General features: G+C 43.1%; 1 protein-coding gene across 4 annotated transcripts in view; it reads left to right on the top strand.

The window, feature by feature from the left end:
* Nucleotides 1-27,952, top strand: part of KAZN (kazrin, periplakin interacting protein) — a 1,010,042-nt gene that overhangs the window by 363,791 nt on the left and 618,299 nt on the right. The gene's annotated exons all lie outside the window — the stretch shown is intronic.

The raw sequence follows: 27,952 nt of genomic DNA, 5'->3' as shown, positions 1-27,952 counted from the left end.
AGAACTTCGTTCCTTTTAAGAGTGACATAAATTCCATTGTATATACCACATTCTGTTGTATGTACAGCATTTTATTGATCCATTCATCAGTTGTTGGGCAATAGGCTTGTTTCCCCTTTGCTGTTATGGGTGATGCCTCTGTGAACATTCATTTCCTTCTATCTATCTATCTATCTATCTATCTATCTATCTATCTATCTATCATCTATCTATCTATCTTATTTATTTATTTATTTATTTATTTATTTATTTATTTATTTATTTATTTAATTTGAGAGAGAGAGTGCATGAGTAGAGGGAAGGCCAGAGGGGGAGAGAGAGATAGAGAGAGAGAAAGAGAGAGAAGAAATATTTCCAGCAGACTCCCTGCTGAGCAGAGTCAGGTGCAGGGCTCGATCTCAGGACCCTGAGATCATGACCTGAGCCGACATCAAGAGTCAAACGCTCAACCGACTGAGCCATTTCCTTCATTTAACAGACTCATTCCCCATCTGTCTTCACAACCACAATGAAACGTCCATGAGGGCAAATTCCTTGTCTGTCTGGTTCACTGGGATTTCCCTAAAGCCCTAGCACAGTGCTGGGCAGCTAGACAGATTTTGTTCAACAAATACATAAATAACAAAACCATGAAACCGATAGTATTATATCTTAAAGATCAATTTTATCGTTACCATGAATTTCACACAATACCTACAACCCTGGGGCCCAGTAAAACACACTTTAAGCGTACAATTTGATGCGTTTGGGCAAATGTATACACCTGTATAACCAGCACCACAACCACAATCAAGATATAAGACACCATAGCCAAGACCGAAAACAGTTACATAATCTTAAAATGTTCCCTGGTGCCCGTCCCTGCCCATATCCAGCCCCCAGCCCCAGCCCCAGCCAAACACTGATCGACTTTCTAACATTACAGACTAGATCTGCCTTTGCCAGAATTTTATATAAATGGAATCATACCGTACGGACTCTTAGGTGTCTCAAGTCTTTGGCTGGGCATGTTTTTTAGGATTTATCCCTATTGTTGTACGTATCAGTACTGTGTTCCCTTTTATTACCGAATAGTGCTCCATTCTAAGTACATGCCACAGTTTGGTTATGCATTCATTAGGTAAGGGATATTGACATTATTTCCAGTTTTTGGCTGTTTATGAATAAGGCTACTATGGACATGCACGCGCAAGTTTTTGTGTGGACATATGTTTTCATTTCTCCTGGGTATATACCCAGAAGTAGAATCACTGGGTCTAATGGGAAATGGTACGTAACTTTCTAGAAGCCGCCCCACTCTATGCAAAATAATTACGCTGTTTAATATTCCCACCAGCAATGTATGAACTTTTCAGGAGCTCCGCGTCATCACCAAACTTTATATTATCAGTCTTTAAATTGCATTCATCTGAGTGGATATGTATTAGTATCTCTTTGTGATTTTCACTTGAGTATCTTTGATGGCTTAATTTTATTGAGCATCTTTTCATGTGTTTTTTGGACTTTGGTGAAGTGTCTGTTCAAACTTTCACCCATGTTATTCTGAATTATCTTATTCCTGAGTTATGAGTTCTTTCTATATCCTTGACGTGAGTTTTTTTGTCAGATAACCGCACAGCAGATATTCTCTCATAGTCTTTGGCTTGCTTTTTCATTTTCTTAATGGTTTTTCAAAAGGTAATAAATGGTAAAGTCCTTACTCTTCCTTTTTCCTTTATAGATTATACTTTTTGTCCCCCAATTAAGAAGTTTTTCATACACCAAGATCACAGATATTTTTTTCCTGTTTCTTTTCTAAATGTTTTGTTTTAGCTTCTATAAGTAGATCTAGAATCCATTTTGAGTTGATATTTGGGTTAAAGCTCATTCATCTCTACCCAGACAGGCTGGGCTCATCATGTGTTGAAAAGACTATCCCTTTTCTGTTTGATTCCTCGTCTTCTTGTTGAAGATCAATTGACCGTACATATGTGGATCTGTTTTTGAAGTCTCAATTCTGTTTCATTGATCTATATGTCTATCCTGTGTCAATGCCATGTTATTTTGGTTACTATAGATTTGTCATGAATCTTCAAATCTGGTAGTGTAAGTCTTCCCTTTTTGTTCTTTTTAAAACTTGATTTTGCTATTCTACATTCTTTGTATTTCTATATAAAGGTTAGAAAATCACATTGATTTCTATAGGAAGTCCTGGTAGGATTTTGATTGATATTTGCATTGAATGGACAAATCAATTTGGGGAGAATTGACACATTAAAAATATTGACACTCTCAATCCATGAACATGATGAATCTCTCAAGCTTTTTTAAAGGCCTTACTTTAAAAAAAATTTTTTTAAGAGATCTTACTTAAATTTCCTAGTAATATTTTGTAGCTTTCAGTATTCAGATATATATATTATAATATATTATATATAATATATTAGTATATAGATAGTATATTTATCCCTAAGCATTTCATGTTTTTATACTATTGTAAATATTATTTCTAAATTTAATTTCTAATTATCCATCATTAGCCTATAGAAATAGAATTAATTTTGGATACTAACCTTGAATTCTTCTCTTGCTAGACTCACTTACTATTTATAGATGCTTTTTAAAAAGATTCCTTCAAATTTTCTATACAGATGATCATGTCATCTGAAAACAAAGTTTTACTTCTTTTCCGGTTTATATACTTTTTATTTCATTTTCTTGACAGACCCTACTGCCTAGGGTCTCATATGATGTCAAATAAGAGTGACAAGAGTGGGCATCCTTGTCTTATTTGTGATCTAGAGGAAAAACATTCAAGTTTACACTCTTACATATGATATTGGCTGTAGGTTTTTTGTAGATGCCCTTTAATCATTTTAAAGAAATTTTCCTTCTATTTCTACTTTGCTGAGGACTTTTATAATGAAAGTACATTGAAAATGTCAAGTGTGTTTTCAACATCTGTTTGGGTGATCTTATGATTTCCTTTATTTTGCTAATAAGGTGAATTATACTGATTGGCCTTCAAGTTTTAACCCATCTTGGCTTTCCTGGGATAAATCTCATTTGATCATGATGTATTCCTATATATAATATACATATATTACTTATATTACTTATACATAATGCTTTTACTTACAGCAGTTAAGAATTTTCAGATCTGGATTCCTATAGTTTTCATATAATATTTTTGTCTAGTTTTGATTTTAAAGTGACTCCGACCTTATCAAATGAGCTGGGAAAGGTTCCCTTTATTTTCTGAAGGAGTTTGTATAGAATTGGTTAATTTCTTCCTTAAATGACTGATGGTATTCAGAAGTAAAGCCCCGTGGGCATGAAGGTATTATTTTTTTTCTGGTCAGGTTTTTACTATGAATTTAATATCTTTAATAAATAGAGGATAATTCATGTATTCATTTTCATATCTGCTTTGCTTATTTGTGTCTTTTAAGAAATTTGTCTATTTTAGTTAAATTTTTAACATTCAAAAAGTTGTTCAAATTTTTAATGTCTTTCTAATGTCTATCGGATCTCTAGTGAAGTAGGACCAAGGATATCCTTGTTGCATTCCTTATATTAGTTATTTGTGTCTCCTTCATTTGTTTCTTGAATTAATCTAGCTAAAAGTTTATTAATTTTATTGACTTCTTCTTTTGTTTTGCTTCATTGATTTTTCTTAATGTTTATCCATTTTCTATTTCAATGATGTCTGCTCTTATTTTTACTCATTTGAATTTAATTTTTTCTTCTTTAGCTAGATTCCTAATGGAACACTCAGATCATTGATTTTGAGCCTTTTTTCCCTCTTTATAGCCTTAAAAGCTATAAATCCCTAAATTTTATATGTTGTGCTTTAATTTTAATTTAGTTCAAAATACTTTCTAATTTCCCATATGATTTGTTTTTTGACCCATGGATTATTTAGAAGTATGTTCCCTAATTTCTGATTACCTGGGAATTTTGCAGTCATTTGTCTGCTCTTGGTTTCTAATTTAATTCTTGTGCTGAAAGAACATATTCTGTGTGATTTTAAATCTTTTACATTCACCAAAAGCCTCCCTTGGGGGCCCAGCATGTGATTTATCTTGGTGACTATTACCTATGTACTTGAAATGGTTGTCTACACTGCTGTTCTTTGTTGGAACAGTCTATAAATGTCACTTAGGTCAGATGGGTTTAAAGTGTCATTCATGTTTTCTATATATTTACTGATTTTCTGTCTACTTCTCCTATTGATCATTGAAAGAAGAGTGCTGGAGTTTCCAATGATATCCGTGGATATGTGGCTTTCCCGTTCAGTTCTGACAGTTTTGTTTCATACACTCTAAAGCCCTGTTGTTTAGGATTGTTATGGCATCTTGATTAATTGAGCCCTGTATCATTTTATAATAATCCTCTTCATCCCTGTTAACAGTCCTTGTGCAGAAGTCTGTTTTTCTGATGTCAGTATAGCTAGTGCAACTTTCTTAGGAGTATTGTTGAAGTGCTACAATTTTTTCCTGCCCTTGACTTTCAACCTATTTGTGTCTTTATATTTAAAGTAGGTTTCTTCAAACAGATGGACACAGGAGAAAGGAAGGAAAAATAAAATAAGATGGAAACAGAGAGGAAGACAAACCGTAAGAGACTCAACTATAGGAAACAAACTGAGGGTTGCTGGAGGGGAAGGTGGGCAGGGGGGACCGGGTAACTGGGTGATGGGCCGGCCGTAAGGAGGGCACCTGATGGAATGAGCACTGGGTGTTATATACGCAACTGCTGAATCCCTAAATTCTGTCTCTGAAACTAATATACACTATGTATTAATTACATTGAGTTTGAATAAAATGTTTTTAAATAAAAAAAAAAATAAAGTAGGTTTCTTGTACATAATATACAGTTGGGTCTTGCTTTTTTAAAAATTTTTACTTTTACTTTTTAATCCAGTCTGACAGTCGCTGCTTTTTTAATTGTAACGTTTAGGTCACTTTTGAAGGGTGTACGATAATGTGTGTGCAGAAGTCTAGAACCTTGCTGTGTTTTCTTTTTGACTTATCTGTTCTTTGTTCTCCTTTTCCTCCCTTCTTTTGGATCATTTGAGTATTTTTAAGTTCTATCTTTTTCTCCATGATTGACTTATTAGCTCTAATTTATTTTTTAGGTGTTACTCTGTGGTCTATATGATACAGCTCTCAGGGATCACAGCTTAACTTCATGAACCTTACACCAAAATAACTTCTGGTTTGCTTCTCCCTTTTTTGTGCTGTTTTCAAATATTTTACTTCAGTGTGACACCTTGCTATTGTTTTCACTTTAAACAAGCAATTACTTTTTAAAGAAATTTAAAGTGAGACTTTAAAAAAATATTTACGTATTCATTTTTTTTAGTCTTTTTACTTAATGGTCCTTCACGTCCTCTGTCCTGTAGTAAAGGCCTTTCAATGACAAATTCTCTCAACTTTTGCATGTCTGAAAAAGTCTATTTTCCCTTTGTTTTTTAAAGTTTTTTTTTTTTTTTGGCTCTAGAATTCTTTTTTTTTTAAGATTTTATTTATTTTATTTTGTTTATTTATTTGATGGGATGTGGGGAGAGAACACAAGCAGGGGGAGCAGGAGAGGGAGAAGCAGGCTTCCCGCTGAGCAGGGAGCCCAATGAGGGTCTTGATCCCAGAGTCCGAGGATCATGACCTGAGCTGAAGGCAGACACTCAACGGCTTCCCATTGGCTCTAGAATCCTTTATTGACTGTTTATATTTCTTTCAGCCCTTTAAAAATGTGATCTCACTTTCTTCTGTATTGCATAGCTTTTGACAAGATTCTCCTCTTTTTTTTCCATTTTTTAAAATAATAAATTTATTTTTTATTGGTGTTCAATTTGCCAACATACAGAATAATACCCAGTGCTCATCCCGTCAAGTGCCCCCCTCAGTGCCCGTCACCCATTCACCCCCACCCCCTGCCCTCCTCCCCTTCCACCACCCCTAGTTTGTTTCCCAGAGTTAGGAGTCTTCATGTTCTGTCTCCCTTTCTCGTCATTTTTCTTTGTTCCTCTAAATTCGATGTCTCCTTTCCCTTCGGCTTTTAAGATTGTTCCCTTTGTGAGTGGTTTTCAGCAATTTGACTATGATGTCCTTTGGGATAGTTTTCTTTTGTCATTACCTTTGGGATTCATTAAGTTTCTTGGATGTGTGTTTATGGTCTTCATCAAGGCTGAAAGTTTTTTTATCTGTTTCTCCAAATACTTGTCTCATTCCTTTTCCAAATTCCCAGGACATATGTTAGATCTGTAGATATTGTCCTGCAATTCAGTGAAATTCTGTTATTTTTCTTTCTATGCCGTTTATCCCCCTTTAGACAGTTTCTATAGCGACATCTAGTTCACTAACATTTTATTCTTTAGTATTTAACTTGCTGGTAATCCCATCCAATGAATTTTAAATTTCCAGATATTGTAACTTTCATTTCTAGACATTCCATTGGTTCTCCTTACATTATCAACTTCTCATTATATTCAGGTTTGCATTTAAATACTTGAAAATAGTTAAGATAACATTTTCAACCTCCTCTGCAAATTCCATCACCTCTATCACTTCTGGACCCATTTCTTTGATCTTTTTTTTTTTTTTTTCTTGTTTGTTGGTTTTGCTTTCCCACTTCCTGGCCTGCCAGGTAATTTTTTATTGAGTACTGGACACTGTAAATTTTTCCATTTTGGGGGTTAGATTCTGTCGTCTTCCTTTAGAGAGTGTTGGGCTCTATTCCGTGGAACAGTTCACTTACTTACAAGTCAGCTTCATCCTTTCAAGGTGTATTTTTAAGCTTTGGTAGGGTGAGTCTGACATTGTCGTTATGCTCCTAAGCTATTGCTCAATGTGGTCTTTCGAGGGTCCCTACTGAATGACCCAGTGATTACTGACTCAGCAGTGATAACTGGCTAGGATCGAATGATTCCCAAGCCTGTGTGAGCTCTCAGGACTATTCAGCGGACTGCTCATGGGTTGGTCTTTGATGGCCTCAAGGAGATTTATCCTCTACCTGCATGTCTCTGTTTTCAGCCAAGACTCCAGGGGACACCCCTCTGCCCCCCTGCAGATTTCTGGCACGCTCTCTCTATAAAGCCCCATCCTCTTCAGAACTCAGCCCTCAGATTCTCTGAACTCACAGTTCTGTCTCCTCAACTCAAGTCTTCTGCTTGGGACCTTTGTCTCCTCTGCAGTCTGTACTGTGCCTCCAGGAAGAATGTCAGGGAAACTCTAAGCCTTGCCTTCTTTGTCTCCCTCCTCTCAGGGATCGCAGATCCCATCTGTCTGTTGCCTAATATCTGAAGACTGTTGTTTCATCTCTTGTGTCCAATTTCCCATTTATTGATGGCAGGAGGGTAAATCTGCTTCCTGTTTTCCCATTATGACTAGAAGTAGGGGGGGTTCTTTATAACATTTTTAAGCAAATGTGGTTGGAGTCACATGTGATTATTTTATCCCTAACTCTGACTCATTTATAATTTATTCCAACTATAATCTTATATATAGATTTGGCTAGAATATTACTGCTCTTATTGTTGCTATTGTTTTTAAATCATAAAAGAATAATAACTATCAATTATTAAATATCTATTATTTGCCAGTTATGGTGCTAAGCATTTTATAGCTATTCTTTTTATTATCAATATGTTTAAGTCAAGGAAACTCAGTGAGTGAGTGCAGTAAGTGCAGTCAGGATTCAAACTCAAATACTGTTCTTTGGAAACCCACTTTATGTGTCTTAACTTTACCACACCTTTAGTAGAATGAGGAAAAGGAGGAGATTCATGTGATTATGGTAGACAGAGCTATATATTAGTGTTTTCCAAGCTGAGGTGAGGCAAGAGGGTATAGCTTCCTGGATCCATCTTGGAATGTCTGAGTCATAATTTCTGGGCAATTATATTCACTTGGGCTCTCAGGAGGTTCTTATACACAAACATTTACCCAGATGTTTCCCAATTCCAGCATCAAATATTTGAACTCTAGGACCTCCAGCATCCCCCATTCCACCAAATCAAAACAGAAGGAGGAATTTCAACCATAAAATCAGTTCCATGCTGAAAAACTGTTTCCTGGCAATTATCTATACCTGTTCTTTGTCATTTGCATTTAAATATAGTGACTTTTTGGTTTAAAAAACCCCAACAGTCAGCAGGCTTTCAATTAGCCTCTGATACCACCTGCTTTGAATTATAAAGCTTCAAACTACAAAGTCATGCTTATATCTAAACACAGTGTTTTAAACTTTGGATTGAAGCACCCTACAGACTTCAGTTTCCATGTTTTTTAAATTAATGGGTTAGATATTTGAAGTCTTGTTCAGCTCTAAAATTTTGTTATTTAAAATATTGGTTTTTTAAATAGCGAAAAAAGTTATCAGTGGTTTTGCTTTGTTTTTAAGCTATTGTGAGGATATTTTGTTTTTAAAATTACATTCTCTGAAATTAATAATAAAAGTCAAAAGAATGTACAAGCATTTCCTGCTGCGTCGAATGGCAAGAATGCACCATGGAGCACCCTCTCCACTTCTGAAATGCTCATTCAAGCTCTTTGAAGTGTACAGCATAGCTTACAAAATGTGGTTTGTCAAGGTGAATAAGATTTATTGATCAAGGTGTAGGCAAACAATCAAAGGAAATGCTGAGTGTTTGTCTTTTTAAAAAATCCATCTGAAAGTCAAAACCAGCCAGAATGTTTTGCATTGAGGATGGCCAAACAAAGAAAAAAAAAAATCAAGATTTTTATCTGTGTTAAGAAGTGGTTTTGCCCAGTCATTTTTTTTATTCAAATGGGAGTGTTGAGTTATAAGATACTATTAATTGTTGAGTAGCTCTTACTTAAAGTGTAGCATAGAGGGTATTTAATTGCAAAGGGTCATACAGAATTTGAAGCCTAAACCTGGACTTTATTACCAAGAATGTAAAAGATGGTAACAGAACCTAGTGTTTATCATTTTGTCCCTGGCTCACTTAAGGCGGCCCTAGCCAGCTGTGCAGTCAAAGTCATTTGCATTTATTTGATCAGAAAATGATTATTGTGTACTATAAAAGCATCATTCATTTCCTATTACCATTGATCTCCAGAGAGTTTCACTCAGATCTTGCCAGGAATTTCAAATGGCAGGTGGTGGAGCTATATTTTTCTATGATTAATCATATAGTCCAAATTCAGTGATTACAACTCATTAAAGAGAGCAGATTTCCTATTAATGAATGTTTAGTGCCAGAATTCAAGACTTAGAAGTTATAGACCTCGAATAAGGTGGACACTGGATTCTGAAAGAGGAGCTCTTCACTCAAGGGCATCCCTGGAGAAACTAACTCTCACGGGGCTCCCTTTGGATTAGAACACAACCCATCAAGGGCTTATTCACCTCAACATTATACAATCCACATTTTATTCACTGGAAGGGTTTTGTAGCCAAATATGACTGTGAAGACTCAGGACCTAGTTTTTGAAGCTCAGATTATCCATTGTGTGTTCAATCCTAACAAACTTGTTAGAGGCTGTCTGAAGTACAGATGATGACGTGACATTATCTAACCAGCTGCATTTGAACCACAGGAAATGGTCTTCTGTCTGAAGTAAACTCTTTCTTGTGTGTTAAGGCTTAGGTCTCCTCCCCATACCTGTAACTTCAGCCTCTTCGCTTCTCAGACAGCCTCCAGGTAGCTCCTGGAGTCCTCCGATCTGCTTCTCATTGGCTCTATACACAGCCTCTTGATTGCAAGTGTAATAGAGGAGTGACCTCTGGAATCAGTTGTTTCCACTCTTTTGCCTAAAGGAAAGGCCTCTGATAATAGACAGACTAGGTTAGTTCCCAAATTTAGTGACATACAACAACAAAGCCTTATTTGTCATTCAGACCATTTGCAGTTTTGAGTCATAGTGTTGGGGGCCGGGGGTGAGGAGGTTTTAATGCCTTCTTGCTCAGGAACCAAGACAGATGGAGTCTTCACCATCTGGAGAGGCACCTAATCACCGTGTCTGGGGAAGGGAACAGAGCAAATCACACATTCATTCCTAAAGACTTTCTCTAAGAAGTACTTTCTTTTTTTTTCAAAAAAAAAAAAAAAAGATTATCTATCTATCTATCTATCTATCTATCTATCCATTTATTGTAGAGAAAGAGAGAGAGAAAGCACAAGCACACACATGCAAGCAGGGGGAGGGGCAGAGCAGGATGGAAGAGGGACAAGCAGACACTGTGCTGAGCTGAGCACAGAGCCTGCTGCAGGGCCTGATCTCCTGACCCTGAGATCATGACCTGAGCCCAAACCAAGAGCCAGACGCTTAACCAACTGAGTCACGCACACACCCCTAAGAAATGCATTCAGTTGTATCGCATATGGCCAAATCAACTTACCTGGACATACCTGATGGGTGAGCAGAGCGGTGCGATCCAACCATAGGCCCAGGAGGAGACCTGAAAATATTGACTGGCTAATAACTACACTGATAGTAGTAGCACTAGTAACCACGTGGTCTGTCATTCCAGTCACCAAATAATTCACCTTCTTTCTTATACACAAAATACCCTACCCCTTATGAAAGTTCCATTCAGGTAAGACATTAAGCTCAAAGTCCAGGGTCTCTGGGTGATATGAGATAGTCTCTACATCCAATCTGGATCCAGAACTAGAAAGATGAGGAAGCTCCCTCTCTCACATCTGCTACAGAATGGTAGCATAGGGACAGAGTAAGCATGGTAGATGCTCCCATTCAGGGAGGGGAAGGACACTGGCCTGGGGCAATTCTGTAATACTGCTGGGCAGACATTGTGAGATTTTGCTCCTCAAAAATGGAGGACATTCCCTCAAAAGGCCATGATCCAATTCCCTGGAAGATCCTCCCCTGTCAGTTGTCCTTTGGGAACTCTGGCTCTGTCCTCTCAAAGATTTTTCCTTTGCAAACGATTTCCCTTGGTCACATCTGAATGGGGACTAAGTCCTCCTTGGGAGATGAGCACCTCTCAGCTCATGCACTGCAGGTACAGAGGTGGGATCCAAAAGGTCATCTGAGGGATCCCTGGGTGGTGCAGCGGTTTGGCGCCTGCCTTTGGCCCAGGGCGCAATCCTGGAGACCCGGGATCGAATCCCACATCAGGCTCCCAGTGCATGGAGCCTGCTTCTCCCTCTGCCTATGTCTCTGCCTCTCTCTCTCTCTGTGACTATCATAAAAAAAATAAAAATAAAAATAAAAAAAAAAAAAACCACAAAGGTCATCTGAAATCTAGAAGCATCAAATTCTCTGTGTCAGTGATGTATCTTGTTTTATTACAATTTGCCTCCCAAACAGATGGCTTCTTAACTCTCTGATTCTAGCCAACAACTTGGTGCCAAAACCCATACCTACCATTCATTTCAAAATACAATCCTCATATTTGTTGTATTTCTCTACTTTGTCACTTTGTCCTTTCTCCACCTAATGCCCTATACCTGGAGCCTATCAGGTGTGGGATCTGAGGAGCACGTGCTTATTTTCTTTCCCTGGAGATATCTGGCCCACTTGATAGGATTCAATAGATCTTTACTTGAGCCACTTTAATCCATTCAAAGGTTTGAGTAAGGTATGATGGTTATACCTTTTATCTGACCCTTGCCACAGGTTGAGTTTCAGTTGACTTTTATTGCTCTTGAGACTTGACCAATTTTAACTCAGTATAGTTGAGAAGTAGTTGTTCTTTAATCATACAAGTCCTTAAATTTATGAACCCCTCTTTTCCTTTTCTTTCCTCTTTGCAAAAGGACCAGCTCTTTGCTGAGTCTGTCTCATTTTTGTAATACCTTGCCAAATGCAGCCAATAGCGACCTACACATGATAATTACGTTATGTTATCCAACCAGTTTACTTAAACATGCAAATTGTTTAGGGATGTGATGTGCCTCCCAGTGCAAACACAGATGACAATTTGTCAGATGTTTTTCTACTCTGTAACATGGATCTGTATCTTCCCAATCCCTGACTACAGTTTTTTTACTACCTACTACTGATCTGTATAGACCAATGTCACATATTTTAGGTCTGGGTTATGGGAACAGCTGACTTCAAGGTGCTACTCTCTGTATTAGTGAGTACGGGCCTATGTGAGCTGCAGTAATGAGCACCCCTAAAATTTCAGCATCAAAAACAACAACAGCAACAAAGACTTATTTTCTGTTCACATCACATGTGCATTTCCAATTAGGGGAAGTTTCTGCCCCATGAACTTCTTATTTAGGGATCCATGCTCATAAAGACTCCACAGCCTGAAATGTCTCCAGTAACCACGGCACAGAAGAGAGGGCTACAAATATTACATTGATTCTTAAAGGCTTCTTCCTAGAGATGGCCAGGCATCATTTCCATTTCCTTGCCCACAATAGAACACAGGCCTTATTTGACTTCAAGAGTAAATGGGAGTGCTAGCCTACCACGTTTCTGGAAGGAAAGAAGGCACTCACATATTGATTTCCACCACACCACTTTTTTTCCCTAGTCCCTTCCCATGGGCTCCATGATTTAAAAGATTTTTACCAGTCAAACCACATTAATTATGTAATAGCTTCTCCACTTGAAATAGACTGAGACTCACAGCTGCAAATACAGATGTTGCTCTCTCAACAGTAACTCAGTATCAAAACTATCTCTGTAACCTTATTGAAAATTAATGTACAATTTCCATAAGGCTGTGTAAAATTATGAAAATCACCCGTGAACCCACATAATTACTTTTGTGACCCTAGAAGCGCAGGTGGTACCTTGAGAAGGTAGCCGTTATTAGGTCTCTATCAAGGAACTTCCATGCACAAAATTTTCTAGAAAGATGGAAAAGAATTGAAAGGGGGAGGAAAGAGGACATAGAGACCAAGTCATCTGCTTTATGATTTTGTCTGAGCCCTATCTGTAACCCCCACTACCCTGAGTCACTCACGTGGACATGTTCCTTTGTGTGCATTCCCTCCGCTCACCTCTCCAACCTCAGATGGTCTTTCCTTATGGGGATTAAAAACAAACATGAGGCGCCATCTCTGTGAGCATTAGGGCCAAACAGAGTAGAGCTGCAGTCATCGACAGTATTGTGTATAATACTTCTTCTGCTGTAGGTTTCTCACACCCTAGCACACTTAGAACACTCTGACAACAAGCAGTTCTCTCTGACACCAGCTGGGTGTCCTACGATTTAACTCAATTCTGACACCATCTACCAGGAAATCCCTCAGGCAAAAGGGCCAATCCTACAGGACCGCCCCCCTCACTTCAGATGACCATCCCAAATCCAGGGGGTCACCTGTGCTTCTGAATACTGGGTACAAATCAGAGGTTCCCGTGATCACCTGCTCAGGTTTGATTAATTTGCTAGAGTAGCTCACAGAACTTAGGAAACCAGTTTACTTACTATTTACCAATTTATTATAAAAATATATGTTAAAGGATACAGAGGAACATTCAGATGGAAGAGAGGCATAGGGCAAGGTATGTGGGAAGGTGCTTGGAGCTTTCAGCCATTCCCGAGGTGCCACACTCCCAGCACATGTTTGGCAACCCAGAAACTCTACAAACTCAGTCCTTTGGGAATTTTTATGGAGGCTTCATCCATAGGCATGATAGATCATGAATTCTGGTTCCAGCCTCTCTCCCCTCTCTGGAGAATGGAGGGTGGGGCTGAAAATGTAAGCTTCTCATCATAGCTGATATAGTATTTCCCATCTAGGAGCCCACCATGTCATCTCATTAGAACAAAAGACACTCTTATCACCCAAGAAATTCCGGGGGATTTAGGAGTTCTGCATTAGGAGCAGGTCAAAGAGCAAATATCAGAGCAAAAGATGCTCCTGGTACTCTTCTGGGAATGTCAGGAGTTCTGTGCCAGAAACGGGGGGGGGTGGGAGGGGAAGAGACCAATATATATTTTTCCTATTATCTCACAGTATTCAGTGCTAACTTGAAAATGCTGCCACATGACCACAGAGTGCCTGCTTCCCTACATTTCCAAATTAGCTTTATTCTACATTTAGAATATCTCTGAGAAAATACCAAAGATCTGTCACCCACACCAGCATTCATTATACATGACCTTTTAGCATCACTTGACACAGCTGATTACTCCCCTGTTCTTGAAGCACTTTCACTTGTGCAGCCTTGGGACAAACCTCTCCTGATTCTCCTCTGACCACACCAGCCACTTTCCATCTCTTCGCGGATTTCTCCATATCCCCTCGCCGTTTAGTGGGGGAGTCCCCCGGGTTCCAGTCCAGGGAACTCGTGCCAGTCTATACCTGTCCCACAGGTGAACTCACCTGATCTCCCGGCTTTGAAAACCAGCTCTACATTGAGGACTCTCCCTCAAGTCTCAAGCCCAGACTTCTGCTGGGAACTCCACGTTCTTATATCCAATGACTTGACATCTCCAGTTGGATGTCACGTGGTCACCTCAAACTCAGCAGAGCTAAAACCCGAGTTCTGGTTTCATCTCTCAAATCCCCCTAGAGTGTCCACCATCCGCACACCTTAGGAAAGGAGAACTCTTGTCCTGCTTGTCGCTCTGGCTGTAAAGCTCAGAGGCATCCTCTCTGTGGCTCTTTCTTATCCATGTCGTATAGAATCCATCTGGAAAGGGCTGTACCTGCTGTGGCGTATACCTGAGTGTATCTTCAGAGGGCATCTGGATATACTCTGCCCTCTACACTCTATTCTCCACCAAACAGTAGCCAGAATGATCTTTTAAAATGAATTCATGTCAAATCCTACCTCTGCCCAAAACCGTCCAATCTTTTCTCATCTCACAATAAAATTTGAAATCCTTGCCGACAAGACCCTTCACGTCCTCGCTCCCCTGCTTCTTCTCACCTCCCCCTTTCCTCTCTCCACTGCCTTCACTCTGCTTGAGCCACACTGGAGCCCTGAGTGATGCTCAGCTGTGCTAAGTACTCTCTCACCTCCTTCAGGTCTGTGCTCACCTGTAGGCTTCTAATATTCTCAGGGTGATTTTCTCTGATTATCCCACGGGTAAAGACCCCTCCCATCACCGTCTATCCCCCTCAGTTTGCTGTATTTTCTCTAGAGCTTTCATACTACATATTTATTTGTTTGCTTGTCATGAGTCCCCTCCTGTCAGACATCAGTTCCACGAGGGCAGTTCTCTGCCTTTGCGTTCGTATATCCCGGCTGTCTGGAAGTGTCTGGGACACTGTGCTCAGAAATGCTCACTCATGACTGTAGAAATCTGTTAGCATAAGAGATGTGTCCCAAGGATGCTTATTTAGAAAGATAGGGCACCTGGGTGGCTCAGTAGGTTAAGTGTCTGCCTTTAGTTCAAATCATGAGCCAGGGGTCCTGGGATTGAGTCCTGCATTGGGCTCCCAGCCCCGTGGGGAGCCTGCTTCCCCCTCTGCACCTCTCTCTCTGTCTCTCGTGAATAAATAAATAAAATCTTTAAAAAAATAAAAAGTAAAAGATAAAGTGTTCATGCTTCCAAAGGATTTTTTTTTCATAAATTAAAGTGGCTTCAAAGTTATTCATAATATAATGTCTCTGTGACTGGCTTGTGTTTCAATTTATTCTCCTAAGTAGCGGAAAAAGGGTTGGAAGTACAGCCAATAGGGCAGGACGCCCTGACCACACATGTCTTGAGACTCAACCACCTCAGGCCCCATTTACTCTTCCCCAACATGCCGCCCCTGCCTACCCTTTCCAACACCTGGACTCTCCAACCCACCTCATTTGCTGTGGCTAATGCCATTCTCTGCACCGACGCTACCTCGTCAAGAAGTCCTCTCGCTCCTCCAGAGGGCCTCAACCTGTCCCTTCTGTGTTCTCCCCCAGAGAAGAAGCTCTCTCTCTAGTCTATTTTTATAGTCTGATAACATATGGGCCATTCTCTGTTTCTAGGAGAGCTGTATCCTATCCCTGCCTGATTCCACCACAGCTCCTTGAATGCAAAGGGCCATCAATAAAGATTTGGTGAACTAAAAACCTAGAAAGTTGTAATAGATTGACTCCCCACCCTCCCTATTTAAAACCCTTTCCTGGGGGGCACCTGGGTGACTCAGTGGTTGAGCATCTGCCTTCGGTTCAGGTCATGATCCTGGGATCCTGGGATCCAGTCCTGCACCAGGCCCCCTGCAGGGAGCCTGCTTCTCCCTCTGCCTGTGTCTCTGCCTCTGTGTGTGTGTGTCTCACATTTTAAATAAATAAAATCTTTTAAAAAAATAAAAACCTTTCCCAGGACACCCCTGATGTGACCCCTCTGTTTGCTCAGAAGACAGTGGGCTCTCAGCCCTGCAGTGGCGTCTGTGCAAACACTAAATTTACAGGTGGCTGTAGAAAAGGGTCTCTTTTCACGGACCGTGGCAAAACAATTGTGCCCACATAAGATTACTCAGAAAAAGGGGAAATTAAAGAAGATGGTCTTGCTAAGCTTTCTGGAAGTGACTCTTACAGAATAAAATTACATTAGCATCAAAGATCCTACTATTTAAGCCCTTGGGTCACTTACTTTTTCCTTAAGAATATTTTTGTGTGTTTAATGAACAGAAGTATCTCTGGCTCATCGAAATAACTTTCGATATTTTTCTTCAACTATAGACCAGGCAGACAAAAAAACCTTACCTATTTCTTCTGCTGTGGAGTTGCAATTTAAGTTCCTAGCAATGTCCCTACTGCCCCTCATCTACTAACACCAATTCATCTCTGTCCGCGATCGGTTCCTCCTTCCATAAATCTTAAGTTTCTTTAGTTGTAGTAGATACACGTGTGTGAATTTCAGAGGAGACACATTCCTGGTATTTGTTACACATTTCCATTTTTCTCTGCTTTCAATTCCTCCTTCCAAAACCTCCATTACTTTGTGAGGTCGGGTGTGTGCACATGTGTGTGCGTGCAGAGGCAGGTAGAGAAGGCATTCCTAAGTTAAGGAGCTGTAGATTCTGTGTGCACGCAGCGGATCAAAGGATAGTGCCTTGGTCAGGATGTCCCTATCAAACTGTACTTTTTTAGACACTACATTTTGGTAAAATTTATTGGGGGGCTGTCGTGTTCAAGAGAAATATTAGCAAAATGATTAGGGGAACATAAGTGATGAGGATGTGGAAGGATGCACAGCACATAGTCAAGGCTCTTTGGATGAAAGTAAAGAAATATAACTCAAGCTACATTCACCAAAAGAGAAATTTTTAATGATTCACGTGACCAAGGGGTCTAAGCACAGACCAGCTGCAGGCCTAGTTAGAGCCAAGTGCTGAAACAACGTTGCCAGAAGTCTCGCTCCTTGTCTCGGGTCTGCTTCCCCCTTTCTAGGGATCTGTTTTAGGGGTGCTCTTCCTATAGGATAAGAAAGCCACCAACCATGCTGAGTCTACAACCTGCTAGGGGAGCAGATCCAACAGAAAGAAGTTGCCCGTTTTCAGTGGTTCCAGAACAAATCCCAAGGAAATCTTCCCTTGGGCCAGCCTGGGGAATGCTCTCACCTCTGAGCCCAGCCCTGTGGTCCGAGGAGGCTGAGGGCAGCGCCACCCAGACCACAGAAACCGAGAGCGTGAGAGAAAATGGCTCTCAAAGAAACTCCGAGTGCTGTTAGCAGGAGAGGGGACGGCTGTCAGACAAAGACGGCAGGTCTCCGCTGTTCTCTTCATAGGAAGAAAGAGTGACAGGTCGGAGGAGCCTTGGTGGGGACATGACCTGCTGATCTGGGGTGTGGGCGAGCAATCAGATGTAATCTCTGAGGGGCGCGTGGATCACGGACCCGCGGGGGAACCTGCTCCCTGAGCCCGTGTTGGCTTCTCGCCCCTCTCCGAGCTGCACCCCCATGTGGCACAAACAGGAGGGGGACTCCCCGAACCAGCCAGACCCAAGGGTGAAGCCCAGCCTCCCGGGAACTCGGTCTGGGTGTCTGACACCCTGGGGGTCCGATTCCCCAGATTCAAAGGATTGTTTCAAGGGCTTCAATGAGCCACCCTTGGGCCGCAGCCAGCTGGGTGCTCAGCGCCCTAAGTCATGGCTCAGGGCGGGGGGGCGTGGCTTCCCCCCAAAGCCCCTCGCCGTCCTGGGGGCCTCACAGAATTTTCTTTCAGGATTGCCTTCTGCGATGGAAGAGTATAATTTCCTAAAAGTTGCAATTAAAGACTGCCTAACACTTCCTGAAGCTGCTAATCACATCCCTTAATAAGGACGGGTGTCGCCAGCTCCCAGCACCTGGCAGCCGCTTGGGGTGCCCTCAGCTGTGCAGCTGTCGCAGCTGCGTGGCTCCCCCCGAGGGGGCATGACCGGGGCCTGTGCAGGCGGAGCGGGGCACCCGGTCAGGGCCCTGGGCAAAGGGAGCACGACTGGCCTGGGAGGATGGAGCATGTTCCCTTTCCCTTTCCCTTTCCCTTTCTCTTTCCCTTTCCCTTTCCATGAAGCAGGTGCAAACTCAGTCTCATTTTCCGCTGGCCGATGACCTCCCACTGGGTGCTGGGAGGGCGGAGGTCAGGGCCCACTGTCCCCCCCGCTGTCGTCCCTCCCTCCCCACACCCCAGAATCCCCAGAGTCATGCTGGCAACCCAGGGGAGCAAGGCTCAGGGTCCCCGCGGCTCCAGCCGCCCCCTGGGGCTCGCCGCGCATGTTGGGCCTGCCGCGGGCCAGGAGCATCCCTCGGAGAGCTGGACTTCTCACGAGAATCCGGGTGGCCCTGCTTCGCGGTGGCACGTGTGGTCACCAAGGCTTCGAAGATCCCAGGTGACAGGGAAAGACCCCTTCAGCGTCCGCGAACAGGGAGCAGCTCACAGAGGCCGCGACGCCTGTGGACAGAGGCCCGGTGCGCAGCGGTGACAAGGTCAGGGATGGTGCCAGCCCGGGAAGACGGCCAGGGCTTATCGCCCTCGGAACAAACTCAACCTGCAGAACCACAGGGGCTTGTCAGGTGCGGGCAGTTCCCAGAAGAGAGACGCAGCCGCGCTGACCTGCTGACGTGTGCCCGGGAGGGGCCCGGTCCCCGCGGCCACTGCTGCCCGGAGCATCCGGGGGCCCCGCGGCTCCGGCTCCTGTTTGCCTCTGGGCTTTTGCTGTCGGAGGGAGGGAGTGTGCTTACATCGTCTCCTGCTACGCAGGTGCAGGCGCTTCTTGGGGAGCTCCCGCAGGAGCGGAATTGCTGGGTCAGGGGGTGAGCATCCATCTGGGGGGGAGCCCAGGGTGGCATCTCCTTGCGGTGGAGGGGGATGTTCTGGTGGCCCTGGGCTCCCAGGCGCAGGAGTGCCGGTCGGCCCTCTCCCAAGCCACCGGGGCGGTGAGCCAGCCGCGCGGGTCCCCAAGCCGCACGTGGTTATGCAGCCGGGATGCCCCGGACACGGGGGGACACAGCCGCTTGCCGGCTTCATGGTGCTTTCTACCCTGGCGTCCCCACACAGCGGACAACAGTCACCTCTGAGGTCTTCAAGCGGGCAAGTGAGGGGAGACAGTTTCTTACTATCTCACTTTTTTACCTGACATGATATTTTTCAAATATTGTAGTTAATACGTTTTAGCTTGTTAGTTTTATCGGACCTCAGTGCCAGCATTGCGGTAGTTACCAGCCGCGGCTCACGTTCAGCCTCCTTGTGGGTCCGCGCAGAGCCTGCCTTTATCTAGTTCACTGGTTATTTCTTTAAAGAAACATCAGGCAGGGACGCCCGGGTGGCTCAGTGGTTGAGCGTCTCCCTTTGGCTCAGGGCGTGACCCCGGAGTCCTGGGATCGAGTCCTGCATTGGGCTCCTCGTGAGGAGCCTGCTTCTCCCTCTGCCTGTGTCTCTGCCTCTGTCTCTCATGAGTAAATAAATAAAATCTTAAAAAAAAAACAAAACATCAGGCACCACGTGCCTGCACCCTGCACCCCCTGCCCACCCCATCCCAGCAGAAGGGGGACCTTGACCATCGCCGTCATCTCACACATGTCATCCATCCCCTGGCACACGGAATCTTTCTCCCGAATTGCTTCGCCCCTTTGCTTTTCTTCAGGTAGATCCTCAGTGTATCCATCGGTACTCCTTTAAAGCCCATTTTCATGTTATTTTGATTTTGTTTTCATAAGAAGGATGTCATGCTATATATAAAAATTTGAGACTCTTTTCACTTAATGTTGTCTACATCCACATTTTTGCAAGTTGCTCTGGGTCAGAGCTCTGCAAACTGTAAAGGGCCATATGAGAAACATCTTAGGCTCTGTAGGCCCCACACGGCCTGTCATGTATTCCTTTTTGTTTGTTCTATAGCCCTCAAAAAAATGCAAACACCGTTCTTAGCCTGCAGACCAGACGAGAATGTGGCTTGCTGACCTCTGCTCTGGTGCATCTGCAGCAATTGGTCTCTTTATTTATTTATTTATTTTTTTTGGTCTCTAATATTAGTTGTACTGTGGTTTATTAGTCGGTTCTTCCATTCATGATACTTGGTTTATCTCTGGGCTTTTGCTGTCAGAGGGAGTGTGCTTACATCATCTCCTGCTATACAGGTTCAGGCAATTCTTGGGGGAGCTCCCGCAGGAGTGGAATTGCTGGGTCAGGGGGTGAGCGTCCATCTGGGGGGGCGGGGGGGAGCCCAGGGTGGCATTTCAGAGATGAGGCTGCCCCAACCTCACTGTCACTGAACTGTGCTGCCTCTGAGACGATTTACCCACCGTCTAGGCTTCTCTGTCATTCCCTGTTCTCTCCTGGCGTTTTGGTGGGCTTGCTTTACTTTCTGTGCCTTCACAATCCCGCCCGAATGTGTGATTCCTTCCCAGGCGTGGCCTGTGGCAGTGTCTCCACTGGACCCGCCTCTGGAGCAGTCGGTAGAAATGTGGGCTTCAGCCTTAGACTTGGCCTTTAGTCCAGGCCCTGCTGCTTCCAGCTGCTTGACCAGGTCAGGACACTCAATGCGTTGAGCTGCAGTTTTACCTCCGTAAAGCAGTGAGAAGACTGGTGCCTCCCTTCACGATCAGAAGTCACTCCAGGTACCGATAACATGGAAGCAGACAGCAGAGCCGGAGAAGTGACGGCCTCTCTGGGACTCGGTGGAGGGATCTCGTGGACACCCTCCGGGCCCTGCCGTCGGAAGAACGGTGTCTGTCTGGGACCCTCCACTGTATGAGCATCTCCTTCTTGCCGGGCTGGTCTGGGTGCTTGGGAAACAGCAGGTTGGGCACGGGGGAGGCAGTTCATATAATAAGGTGGACCGGGTGGCCCTCGGCCTGGAGTCTGACAGTTAAGGCAAGACCCAAAACAGGTGAGAGAGGGAGGCTGTAGCTGGAGGATCCGATTCCAGGGTCATTCACGTGACTGATGGCAGGAGGCTTCTGTTCCTTATCACATGGGCATCGCATGGGTTTGCGCCTGACCCAGCAGCTGGCTTCCCCCAGAGCAAGTGATCCAAGAGAGGGACAGACAGAGACAAACAGAGAGATTGTCACTTTTTCCTCACTCTGTTCCTTCGAGAGCAAGTCACTAAGTCCAACCCACGCTCAACAGGAGGGAACTGATTTCACAAGAGAATAAAGACCCCGAGGTGGCGGGATGCCTCCTTGTGGTTTTGATCTGCATTTCCCTAATAATGACTAATGACATCGAACCTCTTTTGTGTGTATTGGCCATTTGTGGATCTTCTTTGGAGAAATGTCAATTCAAATCCTTTGTGTTTTAATTTTTATTGTTATTTTATTTAGTTTTATTTTTTAAGTGGGCTCCACACAGGGCTCGAAATCACGACCCTGAGATCAAGACTTGAGATGAGATCAAGAGTCGGATGCTTAACCAACTTGAACCACCCAGGCGCCCCTCCATTGACTATTTTTAATCACTCATTTGTCTTTTTTGTTGAATTGTAAGTTTCTTATGCAATCCAATACACGGCCCTTATCAGATATGTGATGTGCAAATATTGTCTCTCATGCTGTGGGTCATCTTTTGACTCTCTTGAAGCTATCCTTTGATGCATAAAAGTTTTTTAATTTTGACAAAGTCTGTTTTTTCTAGCTTTTCTTTTGTGGCTTGTCTGGACAGGGTGTGCATACTTATCCAAGTTAAAAATCTGATGGCATTTGTAGTAGGAGGTAAGAAGAGATGCCAAGTGGGCACAAAACAAACCTTCACTATAATTAGCAGCTTCACAGGTTGTTAGACAACTAGATGAGATGACTTAGCACAGAATGAGTGCCTAATAAATGCTCACTTTTATGGAGTCTAGCACAAGTGTTTGATATGTAATTTTAGAAAGAGTAAATATGGTGGAGGCAGATGCCACAATTCTTTTTCTTGGTCTCTGTCCAGAGTCACTCCAGATTGTCTAGGGGGAACGGGAAAGAGAAAATGGTGTGGGAAGCATCCATGATGGAAAAGAATCGCTTTAAATGAGCCTCCTTTCCCTGACATGGCAATAGTTTAAAAAGTTCAACCTTCAGGAAGGAAAACATTGTTAGGATCCTGTTTTAAAAATACTGTTATCTGTTGATACGTTTTACACAGTGTCAAGATATAGAGTTTAGGGCAGCCCGGGTGGCTCAGCGGTTTAGCACCGCCTTCAGCCCAGGGCCTGATCCTGGAGACCCGGGATCGAGTCCCACGTCAGGCTCCCTGCAAGGATCCTGCTTCTCCCTCTGCCTGTGGCTCTGCCTCTCTCTCGCTCTTTTTGTCTCTTATGAATAAATAAATAAAATCCTAAAAAAAAAAGCAAGATATAGAGTTTAGATGCAGGCAAATAGAATTTGAAATCCCTAAATTCTCTTCCCTTATTCCTCTCCTGCTTCCCAGGCGAGCACCTGTTTGTTCCTTTGTAAGAGGAGAATGGTTCCTTCTTTCTGAGAACTTTGCGCTAGTGCTGCTTGTGGCCAACCCTCCTGGTTATCTATCCAATGCTTATCTTCCCCTCTTCTTTGTTCAGAGCAAGTGATTTTATCCACATTCCCTAGAGTGACCATATCGCTCTGCTGAGCTTAGACATCTGCCCACCTTAAGGAGAGGATCTCAATCTTCCTAAGCCCATGGACCTCTCCTCCAGCCCAGTGGTTATTTTAGAAATAACACTGACCCTCTCCCAGCTAATTATATAAGAAAAAAAAAAAGCCTGCTTCATGTCATTTGGAAGCTATCCTCAGAAATGAAGAGAGCTAATGGGAGGAAATGCTTCTCCTCTTCGCTGTATGCCATTGTGTGTACAAGCAGAGCCTGGAGCCACTTAAGCCCATGTGTAGACAATGGATTCCAGAAGGCGAATCCGTTGTGTCCAACAGGGTGGCACAGAAAGTACCTGAGTCTTCAGTTGGTGTTAGTGAGCAAATTAGCCGGCCTGGATTTGTCCCATCTTCAGACTTCTTGAGAGTTAGGCAATGGCAAGTGTCTCATCCATTTAGTATACTTTCAGTTAAGTCTTCTGTTGCTTGTAGTGAAAAGCACCCTATAAGAGGCATTATTTTAGGAGAAACCCACAGAGAAGACCCATGGTGGGAAGAGACATCCACCTAGTCAGGTAGGAAACTGATTCAGTCTGCAGAACCAAAGTGGTGAAGATGTCACTGTTCAACTGCCCAGAGAAAGAAAAAAAATCAACGAAACTCTCATCTTCCTCTGGTGGGAATTCATAGATGAGCAAGAGGAGGAATAAAAAGAGAGAGATTAGGTTAGTTGTGAAACAAGAAAGAATATGGGAAGTGTAAAAATAAAACACATAAAAGCAGACATTCAGAACTCCCAAATGCTGTCATGCCTCAGGACATGTTCCTGAGGCTCAGAATAAAGCAGCCAAACAATAAAGGCTTGAACCACCTCGGATCCTGAGCAAATTAAGTATCTCACAAATACGAATGAAGTATTTACGTATTCTAATACATACTGTATTATAGAATACATGTATTCTAATAATACTTCCCTCCCCGGAAGGAAATTAGAATGAGCAGAGCTATATATTAATCGGGGTTCTCCAGAGAAACAGAGCCAATGGGGTATAGATCTGTATACAGAGAGATTTATGATAAGGAATTGGCTCACTTGATTACGGGGGCTAACAAGTCCCAAGATCTTCAGGATGAGTCAGCAAGCTGCAGACCCAGGAGAGCTGATGCTCCAGTTCAAGTCTGAAGGCAGGAAAGGATATCCAGCTCCAAGGCAGGCAGGCAGGAGGGATTCACTCTTGTTCAGGGAGAGTCCATTTTTTGTTCTATTCAGAATAGGCCTTCAACCGATTGGATGAGGCCCACCTGCATCAGGGAAGGCAATCTGCTTTACTCAGTCTATCGATTTAAATGTGAAACTTATCTAGGGGCATCTGGTTGTCTCAGTTGGTAGAGCATGCAACTCTCAATCCTGAGGTAGTGAGTTCAAGCCCATGTTGGGCGTAGAACTGACTTTAAAAAAATAAATGTTGAACTTATACAAAAACACTCTCACAGAAATATCCAGAATAATGACAGACCAAATATCTAGACCGTTTGTGGCCCAGTGTGACATAAAATTAACCATAATAGCAGCAACAGCTTTTCTCTAAAAATACATACAGTCTTTGCTCCTTCCCATAAGCTATACTTAGACCCTTCACTTTTTATCAAGGTTAACAAAGCGCCTCTAAATTTGGAATGCAAACATTAAAGAGGCTCTTCTACCCTGCACCTCTGTGAATTTTCCTAGTTTTCTGCGGAGTGTTGCATGACAGTGGACATATTTGCATATCTAGATGTTGCACATCCCTTGTTACTGAATATGTGGCCAGTAAAACATGGACCAGGGGAGTCAGGTGAAAGGTCTTTCACTGGAAGTGTGCTAGATTAATACGCGCAGCCGTTCTGAACACCCCCACTGTGTCAGGGTCGCCCTTTGCATCATCAAATTGCTGGCTTATTAGAAGCTATTTCTTATTTATCTTTGGGCCACTCTTGGGTCCCTCCGAGATGCTTTGCACAGAGCAGACATTCAGGAGATATTTTTTGATTTGGAGGTTAAACTGTACAGCTCTTTTGAGAGGGTTACATTATATGACCAAGTTTTACTGTCCTCCAAATACCTGAAAACATTTTAGCAGGTCCCTGATTTTCCTAAATCCCTGGCAGGTGTGAAAGGTTGAGGGCATTGACTCTAGAATCAGAAAAACCTGGGTTCAGACTCCAGCTTTAGTAGTTATGTGGTGACCTCGATCATGTCTCTTAACCCCTGTAAGCCTCAAACTATTTTTCCTCCTATAAAAAAAGCAAAAGTGCATTTCAGTCCAAAGTTATGCATTGCCCAGAAGATACCTCTCCAGGTTATCCGATTCTGATTTTGTGTTAAGTGGTAGACGGGGACAGCAGTGCAAGAACCCTTCTTGTCAACATCCAGATCACATTCTGTCCTGTTGAGATCCCATCCGACGCCCCTGGCCCACTGAGGAAGAAGCCAGGTCCCTCCCTCTGTCATTCATTCTGTCCTTTCTGACCTCCAAACGTGTCTTTGACAACTCCTTTGAGTGAATTGTAGCATTTGCTTCCCTCCCTCCCTCCTTATGGGTAAAATTAACATTTTTATGTGAACTCAATAGTATGTGAGCTCCCCAAGGCAGGGATTTTTGTTCTGCTCACTGCGCTCTCCTCAGTGCCTAGAACAACGCCCTGTACATGGTGGGCCCTGGGCAATGAATGCTCTAGGATAGTTCACATAGAGTGCTCAGCCCCATGCCTGATACAAAGGAAGGATCCCAAATAGCACCTGTCACTAGAACACTAAAAAAGATGGTGAGGTGGGGCGTCTCAGTGGCTCAGTTGGTTAAGTGTCTGCCTTTAGCTCAGGTCATGATCTTGGGGTCCTGGGATCGAGTCCCACATGGTACTCCCTGTTCAGTGGAGAGTCTGCTCCTTCCTCCCTCTGACCCTCTTCCACTCTTGCTCTCTTGTTCTCTCTCTAATAAATAAATAAAATCTTAAAAAAGAAAAAAAACAGGAGGGATGCCTGGGTGGCTCAGTGGTTTAGCTCCTGCCTTCAGCCCAGGGCGTGAGATTGAGTCCCACATCGGGCTCCCTGCATGGAGCCTGCTTCTCTCTCTACCTGTGTCTCTGCCTCTCTCTCTCTCTCTCTCTGTCTGTCTGTCTGTCTCTCATGAATAAGTAAATAAAATCTTAGGAAAAAAAAAGGAAAAGAAAATGAAAGACAGTGAGGAGCACCAAGGTGGAGGGAGGTTGGCAAAGACATGGATTCCTGAAGAAATGAGAAAGGCCCTTTCAGGAACCATGAGGGATGAGGGCTGACCAGAGACAGATCCAGAGAGCTGTGGTTGTCCCCGTCAGAAGGAATTTTAATGAACTCATATCCCTTAGACCCCTTAGTCAGTGGCTGGCACCTGCCACGTTGTACCCAGTGTTCAGAGGGAAGCCAGAACAGGAAACCAGCGGCAGCCTCAATGGTTGGGGGTGGGAGAGGGGAGAATGTCGAGGAGAAAGATCAGAAAGACTATTTGAGTCCACTTCATACATTTCTCTGCCACACTTGAGCAATTTAGGAAAATTGGCACAAATAAATGGAAATTGCTTTGCAGTGAAGTGCTTGATTGCAGGAATGAAAGATAATTTTTCCTTGGTTAAGAGCTATTGATATGAAGGTCAGCCAATGCAGATGTGGGTGACGGATCTCTGTGACAGTCTTCTGAGTCTCGCTGACTCCAGGGTTTCCCATCTCCGTGTGGCACCACGCTGTGGATGTGCCATGCTTTGAAAACCTCAGAACCATTAGCAAGCTGCCCTCACAAAGGATGATCGCTTCAGTCCTAGTGGCCCGACTTTTGAGAACCGTGTTTGACTTGGATTGATTTACACCACAATCTGAATTTTGTCCGTAAAATAGTTTGGAAACCGATGGAATTTTTTTTTTTTGAAATCTCCCTTTCAATTAATTCCTCTGCTAATTAGTTTTAGCTTTAATTGATTTTGAGACCCATTTTGAGACACTTAACACTGGCAGGCAGCCACTTCCCTTTCGTCTCCTTCAGAGAACTCATCCAATTAAAAATACATTACAACATTTTCATGCAAAGAAATTGGGGTCCCATTTTGTTTTTTAAAAGCTCCGTACCTTAACCACTGTGCTGTGTGAGGTCAGGACCAGTGTCTGAGTTTGCTCCAACTCAGATGTTGCTCCAACACTCACTTGCTAAAATAATATTAATAGGTCTAAAACCGGTCTAAACCCTCCGGGCCCATCAACCAGAACTTTCGTTCTTCAACTGGAAGCCAGTGGGGTCACGTTCCAAGATGTCACCCTGCAAACTATGAGCATTCTAACCACCAGAGAAGGAGTATTTACTCATTTATTCACTTATTACTTCTCTTTCATCAGATATTTACTGAAAGATCCTGGGACCTAGGTCCTACCCAGGCCTGTGCTATCTAAGGTAATAGCCCTCAGCCACACGTGGCTGCTGAGCTCCCACAATGTGGCTGGTGCTCACTGAGTTGTGCTAGCATTATAAAAAAAAAAAAAAAAATCAGACTTTGAAGTCATAGCATGAAAAAAAAGAATATAAAATCTCTCCGTGACTTTGCATATTGGTTACAAGTTAAAATCGTATTTTGAGTATGCTCCATCAAATAAAAAATGCTATTCAAATTAATCCCACCAAGGTGCCTAGGTGGCTCAGTCAGTCGGGCATCTGACTCTTGGTTTCAGCTCAGGTCGTGATCTCGCGGTTGTGGGATCGCGCCTTGCATAGGGCTCTGCACTCAGTGTAGAGTCTACTTCAGATTTTCTCTCCCTCTTACTCTCTCTATCAAATAAATAAAATATTTAAAACCACGATTTTATTTATTTATTCATGAGAGACACAGAGAGAAAGGGGCAGAGAGAGAAGCAGGCTCCATGCAGGGAGCCTGATGCAGGACTTGATCCCGGGACTCCAGGATCACACCCTAGGCCAAAGGCAGACGCTCAACTGCTGAGCCACCCAGGCATCCCATAAATAAAATCTTTAAAAAAAATTAATCCCACCTGTTTCTTTTTACTTTTTTAATGTGACTGCTAGAAAATTTTCAATTACATATGTGGTTCACAATATATTTC

The sequence above is a fragment of the Canis aureus genome, chromosome 5 (genome assembly GCF_053574225.1).
Source record: "Canis aureus isolate CA01 chromosome 5, VMU_Caureus_v.1.0, whole genome shotgun sequence".
NCBI lineage: Eukaryota > Metazoa > Chordata > Mammalia > Carnivora > Canidae > Canis > Canis aureus.
This window is presented reverse-complemented; position numbering and strand designations above follow the sequence as displayed.